General features: G+C 41.2%; 1 long non-coding RNA gene across 1 annotated transcript; it reads right to left on the bottom strand.

Annotated features, from left to right (window-relative positions):
• Positions 1-6,250: 6,250 nt before the first annotated feature.
• Positions 6,251-19,929, bottom strand: LOC121578704. The gene is made up of 3 exons (XR_006002813.1): positions 19,785-19,929; positions 17,268-17,334; positions 6,251-6,717 (listed from the first exon to the last, which is right to left on the bottom strand). It is a non-coding gene; the product is annotated as an uncharacterized LOC121578704 (long non-coding RNA).
• Positions 19,930-20,644: the final 715 nt, after the last annotated feature.

Below are 20,644 nucleotides of genomic sequence, written 5' to 3'. Positions count from 1 at the left end.
CGGTACTGTGTATAGACTGTAGAACAAACATTTTGCCACACACTAACAATATACTGTAGCCCTTCCTACAACACATTGTGAAATAATTGGTTTATGATTTTTTTATCAAGCTAATTCAAGTCTTTTAGCCTATGGTCAGCTGAGAAGTTAATTTGTCTCATGTTGCCAAATCTCAACAAACAGGCCTAAAGTGGTCATTCCTCAGTGTCCTCAAAAAAAAAATGCCTCATTGACACTAACGCCAGAGTCCAGTGATCGACTTCCCCGGCCTTATCCAGCTAACCATCAGGCTGCTGAATAGCCACTAGGCAGCTCAATCTAATCTAATGTTTCCCAGAACTCTAACACTTTAACAGAAAAATCTAACACCTTCATAGTTCTTGTATTTCCTAGAAATCTAACACCTTCACATTTCTATCACACACCACATGATCTCCTCTTTATCTGTACTGCCAGACTAGATCTCTGACCTGCTCAAAGTGTGACCTGATGTATGCCAGTCCAGCCATCCAGTCATGTTGGCACTGGTACACATCAATGAGTAATCTGGTTGTACCAACACACTCAGTAGATGGCATATCAAGTTCAAGGGTCAGGCAAGACAACAGCGCTTGCCAATGCCTGGGCAACTGGGTAACTTTCAACCTTGATGTGTGACCAAATGTATGCCAGCTAAGCCACCCAAAAGTCCAGCTACATTGTGTGCCATTGGTATTGGCACTTATTGTGTTGTCTGATCCTTGACCTCTATGTGACAACTTCCTGGGGGCTGCGGTACTATTCAGGTCCCTGTGTCGTGTTTAGAAGCTCCCCGACACCAACGAGCAGATAGCTTTAACACAGAAACACCATGGAAATAAACAGAACATGCTTTGTATTGGCCTGAGGTGCTGCTATCAGACTTCTAAACTTGGATAGAACCATGAGCACTCTATTCTGTTGATACGGTGTACAAGATTCTGTTAAGTGGAGCAAATATTGCATAATCATAAATTCACTGATAGTTTCCAGGTTGTTTTTATTAAAACTAGTAGTTACCAAACTGTAACTAAGGGCTCTATTCAATTTGTATCGCTGAAGCGATAGAAATGTAAAGGTAATTTCCGATTGAGCCGTGTCATGTTGGCGTGAATGCAGTCTCCGCTAACGTGGGAACATTGCCTTTCAATTTCAATCATGCTGTAACGCTGAACTTCCAAGATATGGATTGAATAGAGCCCTAAACCTATACGTAATATGTCACCATAAATTACATATAACAATAGTTAAATGTCACTATCTTGACATATTCTATTGAGACCATGTTCATAGGAAACACATTGGAGGATGCAAATGTTGAGGATGCAAATGAGAGATGAATTCACTCACGCACGGACGCACACACACTGGCTTTGATGTCTACCATGTATAATTTATGAATAACACCTGGCCTAATGTGCGAAGCTGTGAATGGACAGTGAAATTTGCTCTCCTTTTTTCTCCCCCCCCCCCCTCTCTCCCTCTTGTCTCTGCACAAAACTCAATTCCAAACTCCAGATAATTTGGCTGCCTTTGTACCAGATAATTTGGGAGATTTCAGGTGATGCTTTGGGTTTTGCATCAGGTTTTGTCCACTGAAAAACCCTTGAACCCCCACTCATGACCACACCACCACTCACGGGGAGAGAGGTACGCACACTTTTAAAACCATTTCCCCACTCAGAGGGCCAGAACACAGAAGTGTTGGCAGAGAGAGAAATAGTTGAGATGAGAGAAAAAGAGAGGGAGGGAGAGTATGAGAGAGAGAGAGAGAGAGAGAGAGAGAGAGAGAGAGAGAGAGAGAGAGAGAGAGAGAGAGAGAGAGAGAGAGAGAGAGAGAGAGAGAGAGAGAGAGAGAGAGAGAGAGAGAGAGAGAGAGAGAGAGAGAGAGAGAGAGAGAGAGAGAGAGAGAGAGAGAGAGATTTTAAAGTGGGGGACTAAGGAAAATGTTTTCTCCACTCATCAGTTGCGGTGTGGCTGTTCTGAGTGCTGAATGGGTAGCGGAACCTTATCTGAAATGAAACACCGCCATCTACAGCTGATTAAACACATTACTGCCAATGGCACAGCCAAAAATAGGGAAAGGACTCATAACGCTACATCTAGGTCTTATAGAACCATAAAGGGCCCTATTGCTTGATTCATATATGGAACCCCTAACAGTTCTAGAAGCCTTTTATCCACCTCATTTTCGAACGCTTTTAAAACACGGAAGCTAAACGCAGAAACTATGGATACAACTTCCTCCGTGCTCGTGCATTATCATAATTCATATGCACGCCACTAGAAATCCCTGCATTAGTATGTTTCTGTTAGCTGATACATCATGACAAAATACACCATATTACTGTCCTGCTAATGTGCCTGGACCTTGTAGGCTAAACTGCCAAGAAAAAAACATAACTGATCCAAATGGTTGCCCAATCAGGCAGGCTAGATGCAGCTATTTCGAAATGAATATGCATTTAAAATGCTGTGGTTTTGAGCGTTTATTTAAATGTCATAGGCTATTCACTACAGTTTACAACCTAGACTAGAGTTTTGTACTCACTTGAAAACAATAATAACATTATTCATTACATTGTGTTGTTGTAGCCTAGGTAGGATACATCTCTTGTACCTAAAAAACAGAAACAATACGGTAGCTTTTCGAGCTCTGTACCCGGGGACTGTGAGGAGGTGCACTCAGCGGAGCCTCCGGAGCGCACATAGTGTAGCTAGGCTACCTATGATTTCGTTATCTGATCAACTTTTGTTCCTTTTTCTGTGTAAATTGACTGGATAGATTCACTGCATTATTAAGCCTAACATTGAGCTTATGCATTATGGACTAATATGCACAGCCTACGCTTCTAACTTAGGCTATAGGCTAAATCTCGAGACTGTGTCTTCATTGTTCTGTTGCGCAATTATGCACCTGGCCTCTGCCACGGCTATTCCTTTTAAATCTTGTGGAGTCCAAGGAAAAGCCAGACTACAAAAGCTTGTTGGACAGTTGTTTCAACTTATTTTCTTTAGCCTACTGATAGCCTATTGGAGGAGAGATGCACGCTTGCTCTTGCTTGCTGAATGTAAAATAGGCCACAGCATTAATGGGCGGGGAGTTGGAAGGAGAAGCCCATATTTTCCTATAGTAGGCCTATCTTAATACCGAGCAGTGTTGCCAACTTAGCGACTTTGTCGCTATGTTTAGCGAGTTTTCAGACCCCTCTAGCGACACGTTTTCAAAAAAGCGACGAGCAACAAATCTAGCACCTTTTGGAGACTCTGACGTGAAAGCACGTATCGTTCTTACTCTTCTCAACGAGAAGCGGGTGCTTTGTTACCTCTGTCCCAAAGCACTCACAGGCGGCCCAGTCCACGCGCAGCAGTCCCTCCCAGCTGCAGTCAGAGCAGGAGATGTTCACCCCTCCGCGTCCAGACTGCAAATGAATCGCGCATGCGGGAAGCCGCCGCTGGCTGATCCCGCCCTGGCTTACATTCAGGGCGGGATATAAATGTAGGGTGTTTTTACTCACTTTTTGTCTCTCCCACAACGTTATTCCTCTCTCCCACAACGTTATTCCTCTCTCCTACAGAGTCCATTCCAATTACATGCACATGGCCAATTATGCAAATTAGGCAATGACGTCATTTAGCAACTTCTAGCGACTTTTAGGACAGCCAATAGCTACTTTCCTTACTGAGGAGTTGGCAACACTGATACCGAGCTACATCCTGGAAAAATAGGCCTACACCATATGAGTACCTGCTAATGTTCCTTTCTGGACCTTCTAAACTGTCGAGAATATGCCCAAATGGATTAAAATGGTTGCATAATCAGGCCTAGGCTGTTGGCCTATGCAGTTATTTCTGCATGAAACAAAACAGGACGTGTGAGCGGTTATTCATATTAGCCTATATCACTGCAGTTTACAATAATTGTGTGTTAACTTGATAACAATAATCAATTCCTCTGTGTTGTTGTATTTCAGGCATAGTCATTTTCTTGTCTAAAAACTTAGGCCTAATCAATAGTGGAGCTTTGCGTGCCCGGGGACCACAGAGGAACGCACTATAGATCTGCCATTTCATAATCTGTTAATTTATTTTTCTTAGGCTTTGACAGGTAAATATTTAGCCTATAGCCCTAATATTTAGCTAATGAACGGCCTAATATCTAGCTAATATTTAGCGTCTTAATTCGGCTACTCATCACTAGCCTCTCTCTTCCATCTTTTCCTGTACACAACAGGCAGCAGCCTACGCAAGCCTCCGAAATAGGCAGTCCTCTTCTCATGAAATCCCAAGAAAAGGTATAGGCTACAAAAGCTATAGTATAGGACATTTATTTTGATATTTTTTTATACTAGGCCTAATAGCCTACTCGGTGAAAGAAGCAGGCTTGCTCTTGCTAAATGCTGAAAGCAAAACAGGCCTACAGCATAGAAAATGAATGTCGGGGAAAGTTGAGGAGAGAAAGTGCATTAGTGTGATCACTTTTTTGCCATTTATGATAACATTGTTGCACTGATGCATTGCAAATAGTTGCACAGGACATACGGAGATGAGTGAAGAAGAAGACCCAAAGGAATAGACAACCACTAGAAAAACGGAAATCACTTGCAAACCACTTGAGCAACGAGGCTGTAAAAGATGCGCAGTCTAAAGGGTGTTTGTTGTAGAATTGCTATATTTAAATACAAATTACTAGATTATTTGTCATTAGGCCTACATGTACACTGAAGTATTATTTGCAGTTGTCACTATGACAATGAACACACCCTGAATGCACTGAATGGTCTGAACCAGTTAAGAGACCTCACAAATGGTATTGTGTTAACACCTTATTAATAGGCAGCGTGCAGTACTATGCGTTGAACAGTTGATTGACAGGTGTAGGACTGTAGAACAACAAACGATAAACGTTCCTCTAGTGTGGATGCTCCCCAACGTTTTATAGTTATATAGCCTTAGCCTATAGTTTATCGTTATAGTTACCATTATAGTTATTGGCATGGTGGATGGCCTGGGCATTAACTCTGACACAACACAACTAACATTATCACAACAGAACTAGCCTATTAGTAAGTCTAGCTAACGTTAGCGAACTTGAATGAAATAAATATACAATTACACTCTTACACTTATACTTGTTTACTTTACTTTTATACTCTATAAATTGACTCTCAAATAATTTACTCTGGCAAGTTTGCCACAGGCAAGGTTCAGTAGGGAAATAAAGCGGAAGTCGAATCCATTACTTCCGTTGTTTGGTTGTGCCCATAGCAACATTCGAAAATGAGGTGGTACCACAGATAGAATGAGGGAGATTTTTTAGTGGACTATGAGATAAAACTGAGTTAATCACGAACATATAGTTAGAATTCTCGATTGCTAGGCAATAACTTAATTGGGTCATTTCACTGTGTGTGTGTGAAGTGGGAATCTGACCTAGGGTCGAATTGCTCGCTCTTACCTAAATCCATGGCTGTCCTACCTTATCAGAGATTGAAACCAGACTGTGGCCTTTTGCCTCTCTCCTCAAACAAAGTGGAAAGAGCGGCGCCAGCATTGAACAGAGTTCAGGCTAAACCTTTGTCTCTCCTTGGCTATCGTCTTGATTGATTACAGCATGATGGGGTGGGGTTTGTGTATGTTTGAAAGATTAAGTATGGACCTGTCATGTCCAACAATCAGTCTTCAGGTCAAGCCCGGGAGAGCCGGGGTTGAACAGAGTTTAAACTGAACATGAGTGTTTTTGCATGACAAGGGCATGATTGATTGTAATAATATTGTTTCTAAACTGAATGACAGTCAAATTTAGCCGCCATCTTAGACAAAGGAAGTGGGCGGAGCGATAGAGAGCGGGAAACTGTAGAGGGAGGAATTTTAAGCTAGGATGTGTGTGAATGGGACTATATAGATGGGGGGCAGAACGAGAGAAGGGGGCTACTCTGCAGACTAGCCTGGCTTTGTTGAATTGTAAATAAAGTCAAATCTTGATTCTACAAAAACTCTGGAAGAACTTTGATTTGTAATAAAGGATTGTGATTATTTTCCACATCAAGAACAATGAGAATCTTTGGTGGGATCTTTGATCGTCTGAGGATCTTCTTCATTGAACCAAAATGGTTCCATATAGAACCCTGCATGGTGCATTTATGAATTATGGCTACTACTATTAAATAGTAATATTTTTTTGCTAAGAACATAATTTAATAAACAATTAAATAATGGACAAAATAATACATAGTTTTAAGAATGCATTGTCATTATATACAAACATCGTTTGGAAATATGCACTGGTGGCCTTGGAAGCATCTCTTTGATTGAATGATGGCCCACATCAACTCTGGCTGACTTCTTTACAATACAACTTTATCCATTAGTTACAGCGAAAAACAAAAGTGTATATTTTGCTCCGTTCTCAACCACCCCAAACAGCAGACCTCACGCATACAGTTGAGACGAGCACAGCTTCAAGCTGCAGTGCAGCACCCCGGGATGGAGAGCATGTTGTGGGGTTAAGGGCCTTGCTCAACGGCCCAACAGTAGGGGGAATATTTTGAGGATGTGAACCCAGCAGCTCTCCAGTTGCCATTTTTTCCAGCAGCAGGCCTAGGATTGGAACCGGCTGACTTTCGGTCACAGGTCCAACTCCTGCCACAAGTCCAACTCATTAGCCGCTTGGCTACATGCCGCGAGTATGTAGCTTGACTGGTTCCAGAGAAGAAGAAGAAAATAAACAAAAACATGAGTTAATCTTCAGAAATAAGCACAAGTTAATCTGCCAAAATGAAGACAAAATGCTATGCAGACATTTAATTATTATGATGCAGTTGTTGTCAGCAGCAGCCAAAAGTCGGATCCTCTGCTTCTGATAGTTCTGGGTTACTGCCAGATTTCGCAAAAAAATGTTGTGTTAAAAGTCATGTAATGATTAACTAGGCTATTGAATCACCAATACTTATTATATACTGAACAAAAATATAAAATTGTAAATTGTTGGTCACATGTTTCCGCGGGATGTAGTTTGGGGGTGGGGATGCTGCGAAGTATAGCAGTTTTTACATGTCTTTTAGTGTTTACCAGCATTTGTAACTTGAGTCTGATAATTATCTGTACAAAACAGTTGTGAAATATAAAAATACTTAATTGATATGTTGTTCTGTTTCTTGAAACACTTTGCAAATGCAACTTATTTCTATATGAAAACTGAAAATGGTCTATTCATTCCTTTTCCATTTTAGTAGACGCTTTTATCCAGAGCAACTTACAGTGGTGAGTGCATACATTTTCATACTAGTCCCCTGTGGGAATCCAACCCACAACCCTAGCATTGCAAGCACCATGCTCTACCAATTGAGCCACATCATCACATCATCACAAACCACTTGATGTCTCAATGTAATCAATTACTGTATTGTGCATTGTTCTTCCTACATGTCCATTAGAATGACAATTGCAGAGAAAGGGACAGGGCAACAACTCTTACAATTCCAACTACTGAATCCTGCAAGATACTGTTCTTAATTAGATGCTGAAAAAATGTTTTTGCACTGGGTACTGACATCTATGTCGGTCAGCTAATACTAGTAAAGGCCCATTGCACTACTTTTGTTCAAAAAAATCTTTTTTTATATTCTTTTTTTTATTCTGATTTTTCAGGGGGTGCTGCAGCACCCTCAGCACCCCTACTTCCCGCGGCAATGCATGTTTCATGTGCTGAAATAGAAGATCACAGCAATTTTCCATACACACAAAAAGCTTACTTATCTCAAATTGTGTGCACAAATTTCTTTACATCCCTGTTAGTGAGCATTTCTCCTTTGCCAAGATAATCCATCCACCTGAAAGGTGTGGCATATCAAGGCTCCTATGCCCTCCCGGGCACACCCATGGCTGAGCCCCTGCCCAGTCATGTGAAATCCATAGATTAGGGCCTAATTTATTTATTTTAATTGACTGATTTCCTTATATGAACTGTAACTCAGTAAAATCGTTGAAATTGTTGCATGTTGCGTTTCTATTTTTGCTCAGTATACATCAAGCCTAGCTTTTTCTGTTTAGCTAGCTAAGTTGCAAAAATGCTCAAATTCTAATAACCTAATAGTTTATCATATGACTTTGGCTTCACCACCTGGTATGGCAACTGCTTGGCATCCGACCGTAAGGCGCTACAGAGGGTAGTGCGTACAGCCCAGTACATCACTGGGGCCAAGCTTCCTGCCATCCAGGACCTATATACTAGGCAGAGGAAGGCCCCAAAAAATGTCAAAGACCCCAGTCACCCAAGTCATAGACTGTTCTCTCTGCTACCGCACGGCAAGCGGTACTGGAGCGCCAAGTCTAGGTCCAAATGGCTCCTTAACAGCTTCTACCCCCAAGTAATAAGACTGCTGAACAATTAATCAAATGGCCACCCGGACTATTTACATTGACACCCCCCCTTTTGTTTTTACACTGCTGCTTCTCGCTGTTTATTATCACTTTACCCTTACCTACATTAAATTACCTTGACTAACCTGTACCCCCGCACATTGACTCGGTACTGGTACCCCCTGTATATACCCTCTGTATTGTTATTTTATTGTGTTACTTTTTATTTAATTTTTTACTTTAATGTTTTTGTAAATATTTTCTTAACTCTATTTCTTGAACTGCATTGTTGGTTAAGGGCTTGTAAGTAAGCATTTCACTGTAAGGTCTGCACCTGTTGTATTCGGCGCGTGTGACACATTTGATTTGATTTGATTTATATTTGAATAAAATAATAAACTTTGTGTCATCATGCTGGAATGGCAGTTGATGTTTGAATCGAAATGGCAGTTACATTTTGAATTGACCAAAGGGTTCAATAAAGAACCCCTTTTTTATCGAAGAGTGTATGCTTTTATTAAACACTATTTCCTCTTGCTTCTAGCTCCCATTTAGTTTGCAACAGCACAGGTTTGTATGAACCTTGCTGTTTGCCACTCAGACCTTGGCAACAATGTTGCAAAATATGAATTTGATCTTCTTTATATATATATACAGTGGGGAGAACAAGTATTTGATACACTGCCGATTTTGCAGGTCTTCCTACTTACAAAGCATGTAGAGGTCTGTAATTTTTATCATAGGTACACTTCAACTGTGAGAGACGGAATCTAAAACAAAAATCCAGAAAATCATATTGTATGATTTTTAAGTAATTAATTTGCATTTTATTGCATGACATAAGTATTTGATCACCTACCAACCAGTAAGAATTCCGGCTCTCACAGACCTGTTAGTTTTTCTTTAAGAAGCCCTCCTGTTCTCCACTCATTACCTGTATTAACTGCACCTGTTTGAACTTGTTACCTATATAAAAGACACCTGTCCACACACTCAATCAAACAGACTCCAACCTCTCCACAATGGCCAAGACCAGAGAGCTGTGAAGGACATCAGGGATAAAATTGTAGACCTGCAAAAGGCTGGGATGGGCTACAGGACGATAGGCAAGCAGCTTGGTGAGAAGGCAACAACTGTTGGCGCAATTATTAGAAAATTGAAGAAGTTCAAGATGACGGTCAATCCCCCTCGGTCTGGTGCTCCATGCAAGATCTCACCTCGTGGGGCATCAATGATCATGAGGAAGGTGAGGGATCAGCCCAGAACTACACGGCAGGACCTGGTCAATGACCTGAAGAGAGCTGGGACCACAGTCTCAAAGAAAACCATTAGTAACACACTACGCCGTCATGGATTAAAATCCTGCAGCGCACGCAAGGTCCCCCTGCTCAAGCCAGCGCATGTTCAGGCCCGTCTGAAGTTTGCCAATGACCATCTGGATGATCCAGAGGAGGAATGGGAGAAGGTCATGTGGTCTGATGAGACAAAAATAGAGCTTTTTGGTCTAAACTCCACTCGCCGTGTTTGGAGGAAGAAGAAGGATGAGTACAACCCCAAGAACACCATCCCAACCATGAAGCATGGAGATGGAAACATCATTCTTTGGGGATGCTTTTCTGCAAAGGGGACAGGACGACTGCACCGTATTGAGGGGAGGATGGATGGGGCCATGTATCGCGAGATCTTGGCCAACAACCTCATTCCCTCAGTAAGAGCATTGAAGATGGGTCGTGGCTGGGTCTTCCAGCATGACAACGACCCAAAACACACAGCCAGGGCAACTAAGGAGTGGCTCCGTAGAAGCATCTCAAGGTCCTGGAGTGGCCTAGCCAGTCTCCAGACCTGAACCCAATAGAAAATCTTTGGAGGGAACTGAAAGTCCGTATTGCCCAGCGACAGCCCCCGAAACCTGAAGGATCTGGAGAAGGTCTGTATGGAGGAGTGGGCCAAAATCCCTGCTGCAGTGTGTGCAAACCTGGTCAAGACCTACAGGAAACGTATGATCTCTGTAATTGCAAACAAAGGTTTCTGTACCAAATATTAAGTTCTGCTTTTCTGATGTATCAAATACTTATGTCATGCAATAAAATGCAAATTAATTACTTAAAAATCATACAATCTGATTTTCTGAATTTTTATTTTAGATTTTGTCTCTCACAGTTGAAGTGTACCTATGATAAAAAATTACAGACCTCTACATGCTTTGTAAGTAGGAAAACCTGCAAAATCGGCAGTGTATCAAATACTTGTTCTCCCCACTGTATATATATATATATATATATATATATATATATATATATACAGTACCAGTCAAAAGTTTGGACACACCTACTCATTCAAGGGTTTTTCTTTATTTTTGCTATTTTCTACATTGTAGAATAATAGTGAAGACATCAAAACTATGAAATAACACATTTGGAATCATGCAGTAACCAAAAAAGTGTAAAACAAATCAAAATATATTTTATATTTGACATTCTTCAAAGTAGCCACCCTTAGCCTTGATGACCGCTTTGCACACTCTTGGCTTTCTCTCAACCAGCTTCATGAGGTAGTCACCTGGAATGCATTTCAATTAACAGGTGTGCCTTGTTAAAAGTTAATTTGTGGAATTTCTTTCCTTCTTAATGCGTTTGAGCCAATCAGTTGTGTTGTGACAAGGTAGGGGGGTATACAGAAGAGAGCTCTATTTGGTAAAAGACCAAGTCCATATTATAGCAAGAACAGCTCAAATAAGCAAAGAGAAATTACAGTCCATCATTACTTTAAGACATGAAGGTAGGTCAATACGGAACATTCCAAGAACTTCAAGTGCAGTCGCAAAAATCATCAAGCGCTATGATGAAACTGTCTCTCATGGGGACTGACACAGGAATGGAAGACCCAGAGTTACCTCTACTGCAGAGGATAAGTTCATTAGAGTTGCAGCCCAAATAAATGCTTCACAGAGTTCAAGTCACAGACACATCTCAACATCAACTATTCAGAGAGGACTGTGTGAATCAGGCCTTCATAGTCGAATTCCTGCAAAGAAACCACTACTAAAGGACACATTTACATTACATTTACATTTTAGTCATTTAGCAGACGCTCTTATCCAGAGCGACTTACAGTTAGTGAATGCAATTATTTTATTTATTTTTTTATTTTAATACTGGCCCCCCGTGGGAATCGAACCCACAACCCTGGCGTTGCAAACGCCATGCTCTATCAACTGAGCTACATCCCTGCCGGCCATTCCCTCCCCTAGATGGGACACCAATAAGAAGAAGCGACCTGCTTGGGCCAAGAAACACGAGCAATGGACATTAGACCGGTGGAAATTTGTCCTTTCGTCTGTAGTCCAAATTGGAGATGTTTGGTTCCAACCGCCGTGTCTTTGTGAGACGTGGTGTGGGAGAACGGATGATCTCCGCATGTGTAGTTCCCACCGTAAAGCATGGAGGAGGAGGTGTTATGGTGTGGGGGTGCTTTGCTGGTGACACTGTCTGTGATTTATTTAGAATTCAAGGCACATTTAACCGGCATGGCTACCACATTATTCTGCAGCGATACACCATCCCATCTGGTTTGGGCTTAGTGGGGCTATCATTTGTTTTTCAACAGGACAATGACCCAACACACCTCCAGGCTGTGTAAGGGCTATTTTACCAAGAAGGACAGTGATGGAGTGCTGCATCAGATGACCTAGCCTCCACAATCCCCCGACCTCAACCCAATTGAGATGGTTTGGGATGAGTCGGACCGCAGAGTGAAGGAAAAGCAGCCAACAAGTGCTCAGCATATGTGGGAACTCCTTCAAGACTTTTGGAAAAGCATTCCAGGTGAAGCTGGTTGAGAGAATGCCAAGAGTGTGCAAAGCTGTCAACAAGGCAAAGGGTGGCTACTTTGAAGAATCTCAAATATATAATATATTTTGATTTGTTTTACACTTTTTTGGTTACTACATGATTCCACTTTTATTCTACAATGTAGAAAATAGTAAAAATAAAGAAAAACTGTTGAATGAGTAGGTGTGTCCAAACTTTTGACTAGTACTGTATATATATATATATATATATATATATATATATATATATATATATATATATATATATATATATATATATCAGTGGGGAGAACAAGTATTTGATACACTGCCGATTTTGCAGGTTTTCCAACTTACAAAGCATGTAGAGGTCTGTCATTTTTATCATAGGTACACTTCAACTGTGAGAGACGGAATCTAAAACAAAAATCCAGAAAATGACATTGTATGATTTTTAAGTAATTAATGTGCATTAAATTGCATGACGTAAGTATTTGATACATCAGAAAAGCAGAACTTGATATTTGGTACAGAAACCTTTGTTTGCAATTACAGAGATCATATGTTTCCTGTAGGTCTTGACCAGGTTTGCACACACTGCAGCAGGGATTTTGTTCCACTCCTCCATACAGACCTTCTCCAGATCCTTCAGGTTTCGGGGCTGTCGCTGGGCAATACGGACTTTCAGCTCCCTCCAAAGATTATCTATTGGGTTCAGGTCTGGAGACTGGCTAGGCCACTCCAGGACCTTGAGATGCTTCTTACGGAGCCACTCCTTAGTTGCCCTGGCTGTGTGTTTCGGGTCGTTGTCATGATGGAAGACCCAGCCACGACCCATCTTCAATGCTCTTACTGAGGGAATGAGGTTGTTGGCCAAGATCTCGCGATACATGGCCCCATCCATCCTCCCCTCAATACGGTGCAGTCGTCCTGTCCCCTTTGCAGAAAAGCATCCCCAAAGAATGATGTTTCCACCTCCATGCTTCACAGTTGGGATGGTGTTCTTGGGGTTGTACTCATCCTTCTTCTTCCTCCAAACACGGTGAGTGGAGTTTAGACCAAAAAGCTCAATTTTTTGTCTCATCAGACCACATGACCTTCTCCCATTCGTCCTCTGGATCATCCAGATGGTCATTGGCCAACTTCAGACGGGCCTGGACATGCGCTGGCTTGAGCAGGGGGACCTTGCGTGCGCTGCAGGATTTTAATCCATGACGGCGTAGTGTGTTACTAATGGTTTTCTTTGAGACTGTGGTCCCAGCTCTCTTCAGGTCATTGACCAGGTCCTGCCGTGTAGTTCAGGGCTGATCCCTCACCTTCCTCATGATATATTTGACATTTACAACCTTGTTCCGTTTTTATGGGTAAGGAGCCTATCCCAAAGTAAAATCATCATCATGAATGTCATGGGGTTATTTGTGACCTTACAGCAGTCCTTTTTGAAGGTTGTTCCCAAAAGTATGTTTTGAAGTAATCAGTCAGATCTTCTGCTGCCTTCTTTTTGTCAATGTCTGACTGTTAGTCTGGCTGTGTCAACTACTTGTAGCAACAAGACACCTACTGTGGACTACTCATGTCATATCACCACATGCAATATCTAATGGGTGGTTTGGTCATACCTGGTCAGGAAATACTTGGTGTCCTAGCAACCAACTAAAAGGGTATCTTCCTTTTCCATTGAGATAGAACGGGAGTAGAAATTCTCTGTGGTTTCTTACCCACAAAACTAGCAAAGAACCAGAACAGATTTGGGGGAGTTCCACACATAGAAATAGTATGAATAGAAAGGCTTTCTCCATTCAAGTCAATGATAGCATAATGGGTGGACTGGCAGCCATTGAGTGTACCCATCCCATGAAGTAAAAGCAGGAAGTGTACGCTTCAATCTGTGCTGTGATTTGTTGAATCAACTCAACTGACATTACAAAAAAATACATTCCATTGTATGAGCCAAATCAGATAGCAACATTTGAATGAACATTCTACATTACCGATCCAGCATCAGTTGATCGAACATTCCAAAATACCAATGGAATTTATTGCGTCACAATACCAGGCAGCCATTGCGAGTGTACCAGTCAAATTTCCAGGGTTAGAGCTTCCAAGCCCATTCTATTAATTATATTTATATGGTTCCACATTCCATTCCCACACAGTACATTCCATAGAATTTAGAATCATTGCTGTAGCTTTAGTGTAGTACTGATTATACGCTCATTCTAATTCTATCCACTGGGTGGCACCAAATGTGTCTCTCCAGCAGAAAAGTGCCTGCATCACCACATACTGCCTTTGTCTTCTGTTTACTGCAGTTTCAGAACTACTATCTATCAGCATTTTACACAACATTGATTTCTATATTTGGAAAATAAGTCAAAAAATGTTTTATCAGTTAGTAGATGATACAACTAAAAGACAAGGATCATTATTGAGCTTAAGACAAAATCCTCCTCTTCAGCTTCTGGTCTTGAACCGTATTGTTCTTTAACATCTCAATTTCTCTCCAAGATGAAAGAAAACAAAATCCATCTTTAATAACTTGCTACAGAGTGACCTCTATTATTGAAAGGTTTTTATCGTCCAAAGCAGAAGGTCTGTGTCACGCCCTGGCTCTGGGGACTCTTAATTGTTGAGCCAGGGTGTGGATTTTCTATGTTTTGTTTGCTATGGTTTTCGTTCTAGATCGGTTAGATCTATGTTGGCCAGGGTGGTTCCCAATCAGAGGCAGCTGTAGCTCGTTGTCTCTGATTGGGAACCATACTTAGGCAGCCTGTTTTCACTAGTCATTGTGGGATCTTGTTCCGAAAGGTTTGTGTTAACCTCGGACTTCACGTTTCGTTTGTTGTTTTGTTCGTGTGGTGTACTTCAATAAAATATGTACGTTTATCACGCTGCGCCTTGGTCCGCTTCATCTATCGACGATCTTGACAGTCTGTCACCTTGTCTACCCTGCTCTATCCCTATTTGTAGCCGATAAAACTAGCAAGGATATCAAAACTTTCCTAGACTTTATGGAAAATTGAACAAAATAAATCTGTAATATCAAACAAAAAGAGCTGATTGTGGGCTTGAAGTATTAGATTTCATTTCTATCAACAATAAATGTAACTGATAAAAATATGTATGCTTAGCTCTGAATCTATATGGTACTTCATTTCTTGACATATTTTTAAGAAATTGGGTAGTCTTCAATTTTTGTGAAAGTGCAACTATTCTCCAGTAAAATTACACATAAAACTGTCAAAATGTCACTAACAAGCCCTTTTAGCCTGTCCATAACTTTTCCCCCCACAAAACACTTCTGTAGAACAAAGATATTCCCTAAATGGTTTGAAAAATATATATTTGTGCTTGATTTGCTGCATTTTATAAAGGGAAAATACTTCTTAGTTCTTAGAAACATAGCTTCCCAATACATTAAAGAATTGAATTATATACAGTGCATTCTGAAAATATTACGTTACAGCCTTATTCTAAAATGGATTAAATAAATAAAAATACTCAGCAATCTACACACAATAACCCATAATGACAAAGCGAAAACAGGTTTTTAAATTTTTTGCAAAAAATAATAAAAATGAAAATGAAAAAAATCCTTCTTTACAGAAGTATTCAGACCCTTTGCTATGAGACTTGAAATTGAGCTCAGATGCATTCTGTTTCCATTGATCATCCTTGAGAGGTTTCTACAAATTGATTGGAGTCCACCTGTGGTAAATTAAATTGATTGGACATGATTTGAAAAGGCACACACCTGTCTATATAAGGTCCCACAGTTGACAGTGCATGTCAGAGCAAAAACCAAGCCATGAGGTCGAAGGAATTGTCCGTAGAGCTCCAAGACAGGATTGTGTCGAGACACAGATCTGGGGAAGGGTACCAAAACGTTTCTGCAGCATTGAAGGTCCCCAGGAACACAGTGGCCTCCATCATTCTTAAATGGAAGAAGTTTGGAAACAACAAGACTCTTCCTAGAGCTGGCCGCTCGGTCAAACTGAGCAATCGGGGGAGACGGGCCTTGGTCAGGGAGGTGACCAAGAACCAGATGGTCACTCTGACAGAGCTCTAGAGTTCCTCTGTGGAGATGGGAGAACCTTCCAGAAGGACAATCATCTCTGCAGCACCACCAATCAGGCCTTTATGGTAGAGTGGCCAGACGGAAGCCACTCCTCTGTAAAAGGCACATGACAGCTCGCTTGGAGTTGCCAAAAGGCACCTAAAGATTCTCAGACCATGAGAAACAAGATTATCTGGTCTTTGGCCTGAATGCCAAGCGTCACGTCTGGAGGAAACCTGGCACCATCCCTACGGTGAAGCATGGTGGTGGCAGCATCATGCTGTGTTTTTTTTTTTTTCAGGGACTGGGAGACTAGTCAGGATCGAGGAAAATATTAACAGAGCAAAGTACAAAGAGATCCTTGATGAAAACCTGCTCCAGAGCGCTCCAGACCTCAGACTGGGGTGAAGGTTCACCTTCCAACATGACAACGACCCTAAGCACACAGCCAAGACAACGCAGGAGTGGCTTCGGGACAAGTCTCTGAATGTCCTTGAGTGGCCCAGCCAGAGCCCGGACTTCAACCCGATCGAACATATCTGGAGAGATCTGAAAATAGCTGTGCAGCAACGCTCACCATCCAACCTGACATAGCTTGAGAGGATCTGCTGAGAAGAATGGGAGAAACTCCCCAAATACAGGTGTGTCAAGCTTGTAGCGTATACCCCAGAAGAATCAAGGCTGTAATCGCTGCCAAAGGTGCTTCAACAATGTACTGAGTAAAGGGTCTGAATACTTATGGAAATGTGTTATTTCAGTTTTGTATTTTTAATACATTTGCAAAGAAAATTCTAAAAACCTGTTTTTGCTTTGTCATTATGGGGTATTATGTGTAGATTGATAAGGATATATTTTTTACAATCCATTTTAGAATAAGGCTGTAACGTAACAATGTGGAAAAAGTTAAGGGGTCTGAATACTTTCCGAATGCACTGTAAATGTATCTGTCTATCTGCCCTTTCCTTGCTGTGTTCGGTCCTCTCCTTTCTGCCTCTGTCTCTGTCTGGTGCAAGCTGCAGCCACCTTATGACAAACTTCTCAGTCTCTTCATCTGTAGCCTTGGATGTGAAAGTGTTTCTCCTGACAGCACCTTTGAATAACAGGAAAAAAATAGCAAAATAAGTAGTTACAATTAGTCAGCTTTTGACACCACACAAAAATCCTAGGAATCACAATCCAGACCTTAAATGGGAAGCACATCAACACAATAACCACAGAGTTTTGAAATTTCAATACTAAGTCAAACAGATCAAGAGATATAAATATGTGCCTATTGTGGCGCCACCGTGTGGTCAATCTGAATGTGCTCGCATATGTTGCGTCTTGACAGGGTTTGGAACATGTGTACCAAGTTTGGTTACAATACAAATATCCATGTCTGATTTATGTGCCAGACCACGCCCACATTAATGTTTATTGGTCCGTTGTTTGACATACTAGTCTGGAAAATATTGCGTTGAAAGACCTTGGTCCATAGATGCCATATATCAAGTTTCATCCAGATCGGCCCTGTGGTTCCAGAGGAGATGTCATTTAAGTGTTTTTCAAAAATTCAAAATGGCGGAAGATCCATCATGGCAGACCTTGTGGGTTCTTGAGGCAAATTTGTTCCTTGTGAGAAGAGGGAACTATGCACAGAATTTTAGGACTCTAGGTCAGGGATGAGCAACTTGCAGACCTTGGATCAATTTCCCTCAGAAAATAAAATGTTTCAGAGGGAATTGTCATAATAGGGTAAAACTAACCTGTCTCACGATGGTAATAATTGTCATAATAGTATTCTAATTCCTAATTCTATGGTCAGACCACTGTCTGTCTCACACCAGTCTCTCTTATCTTGTGTCCCCTGCCCAGTTTTCATGGAAACAGCTCTCAGATGATAAACATATGGTCTGTGCTATTCAGAATCCTAGGTAAGGGATTTGGTTATGTTTAAGGTTAGGGTTATGGTTAAGGGTAGGGACGTCCCAAAGATTCCAGATAGCACTGACCATAAACATATAGGCGCTAATGGATGCAAGAACTGGCCATCCATCATATAAAAATTATAGTTTTAACCATGTTTTGAGGCGATACAGTGTTTGTTTTCAGTTAAACAGGCCTATGTTTGGTTCTGATGTGGCAGAACAGTTCAACTAAGCTCAACAAGCATTTATAAATGATTGTCTTCAAGAATCAATGGGTATACAGTGCCTAGTGAAAGTCTACACACCCTTGAACCGTTTTCACATTTGAGATTGACTCCTTTACTGTCCTGCCACACCAGCTCAGGGTGCCAGCCTTCAGATTCACATTTTGAGTATTTGGCGCACAGTGGTGGAAGGTGGAAACAGTCCATCAGAGAGGCTGAGTGGAAAGTTAAAATGTATTGTAAACCAGAATGGATGGACTGTAATTGTTGTTCAACAAATAAGACGTTATTATGAGTAATAACTGTTGTGTCACATACGTTTCTGGCTGTGAACAGTCAGAGTATTTGGCGCATGGTGGTGGAAGGTGGAGACAGTCAGTCAGAGAGGCTGAGGGTGGAGAGAGTCTGCTGGCAGGAAGACAAACAAGGCGACATGTATTGTCGTGCACATTGCTTTACATGGGGTTTAAGTAAGGAACACTAATCATTCAACCTATATATGTTTTTTTCCCCCATTATACTTATAGTTAATTTTTTTATAGATTTGCTTTTCAATGAAAGAAGACAGCAGCTGATTCACCCATTTACTGTATAGGTGTCACGACTACTCCCGCTCTGGCGCTCGACGTAGCAGGTTTACCATCCACTGGACCTGGCAACCCATCATTACGCACACCTGCGCCCCATCATTAGGCACACCTGGACTTCATCACAGCCCTGATTACTTCCTCTTTATCTAGCACTCTGTAGCATTACTCATCGGGCAGTATTGGTTGTCCAGACGCTTCTCTTGTTTTGTATCGCGCCATGTTCGTTATTATTAAACTCAGCACCTGCTTCCTGACTCCCTGTGTCTCCGTTACAATAGGGTCAACCATGAATAGTTTCACAAAACTATTTATTGTTTTGTGGTCGACAACTAGCTAGATTCAAATAATTCAGGTAGCTTACGTTACACAGAACAATATAAAAAATATTGTATGAGTTACTGTAATTCAGTGTTTAGCTGCCATAGTACACATGAAACTAAATAAATCATCATAATTGAATCTTGGAGCGCTCTTTGCAATCTCCGCTCGAGACCAGTTGGGGTTGAGCAAGTCCTTTGGGACTCACTTGACATAGTTAGCTAGCGTAGCTAATAACTGCTATGACTGTTAGCTAGCTATGTTCTTGCCAAGTCTTAGCTACAGTAGACTACTGATGTTTTACAAACAAAAATACTAGCTAGCTCAATTAGCTACCTAATATCACATTGACTAGACCCTAAACGTATTGACTTAGCTAGCTACCTCTGCTCTAAGAGCTAGCTAACATTAACGGATAAACTTTGACAACTATATCCAGAAATGAAGCTAGCTACAATGTCACAAACTAACGACTGCGACAAAATACACAACTACAAATACCTATTTTGAAGTTTTTGGTATCTTCTCCCGCTGGCCTCGACTGTTAACCAACGACCATTGGAAAATAAGGCGGCGAGGCCGGATCGAGCTTCAAGGCAGACCGCTCGAGCAGCAGAGGCCACCGCTGCTGGATCGTGGGTTTTTGGTTCCTTTAGAGGTAATGATAACTCCCTATTAAGGATACCTCAGCAAACATTGATGTTGGAAATTGACAATACATGTATGCTGCTATTTGCTATGTTGAAAATTACAATCACAGATTTGTAAAACATTGATGTGAGGTCTCAATCTTGAATTAAACTTTGTCTATGTTCCGGTTCAGCAAAAAATGTGGGATGCAACCTTGGATTATGACAAAGAAACACTATGACAAAGTTACACAGTTGGTGATACAATTCATAACTTACCTGGTTTAGATACGCTGTTTTATTTTCTTCTATCTTATCATAATGTGCAGGCAGCCCAGCTACTGTCAAAAGTTCCATGCAGAAAATGTTTCGATGTCTCACAAATATGAGGTGTGTAAAAATAATAAATGTGACATTAAGCAGACGCTTTTATCCAAAGCAACAGTATGCATGCATTCATTTTCCGTTTGTGTCCCCGGGAATCGAACCCACAATCATGACGTTTCGAGCACCATGATTTTTTCCATAGACTGTCATGGTCGTTATATATTTTGCTATTTTAATAGGCTATAGACTACATTTGTAACAGTTTAATAGGCTGTTGCAATAATTCAACATGCATGGTTGTAGGCTGCATCACTCCTTCAGCCTAGGTAGCAGATTATCAAATGGAAGATATAGTCCTATGCGTTCCTCCAGGCTGCGCTCTGCGGTCCCAGGCACGCTTCACTA

This window comes from Coregonus clupeaformis, chromosome 12 (genome assembly GCF_020615455.1).
Source record: "Coregonus clupeaformis isolate EN_2021a chromosome 12, ASM2061545v1, whole genome shotgun sequence".
Classification (NCBI taxonomy): domain Eukaryota; kingdom Metazoa; phylum Chordata; class Actinopteri; order Salmoniformes; family Salmonidae; genus Coregonus; species Coregonus clupeaformis.
Note: the sequence above shows the minus strand (reverse complement) of the source record. Positions and strands in the feature narration are given on the sequence as shown.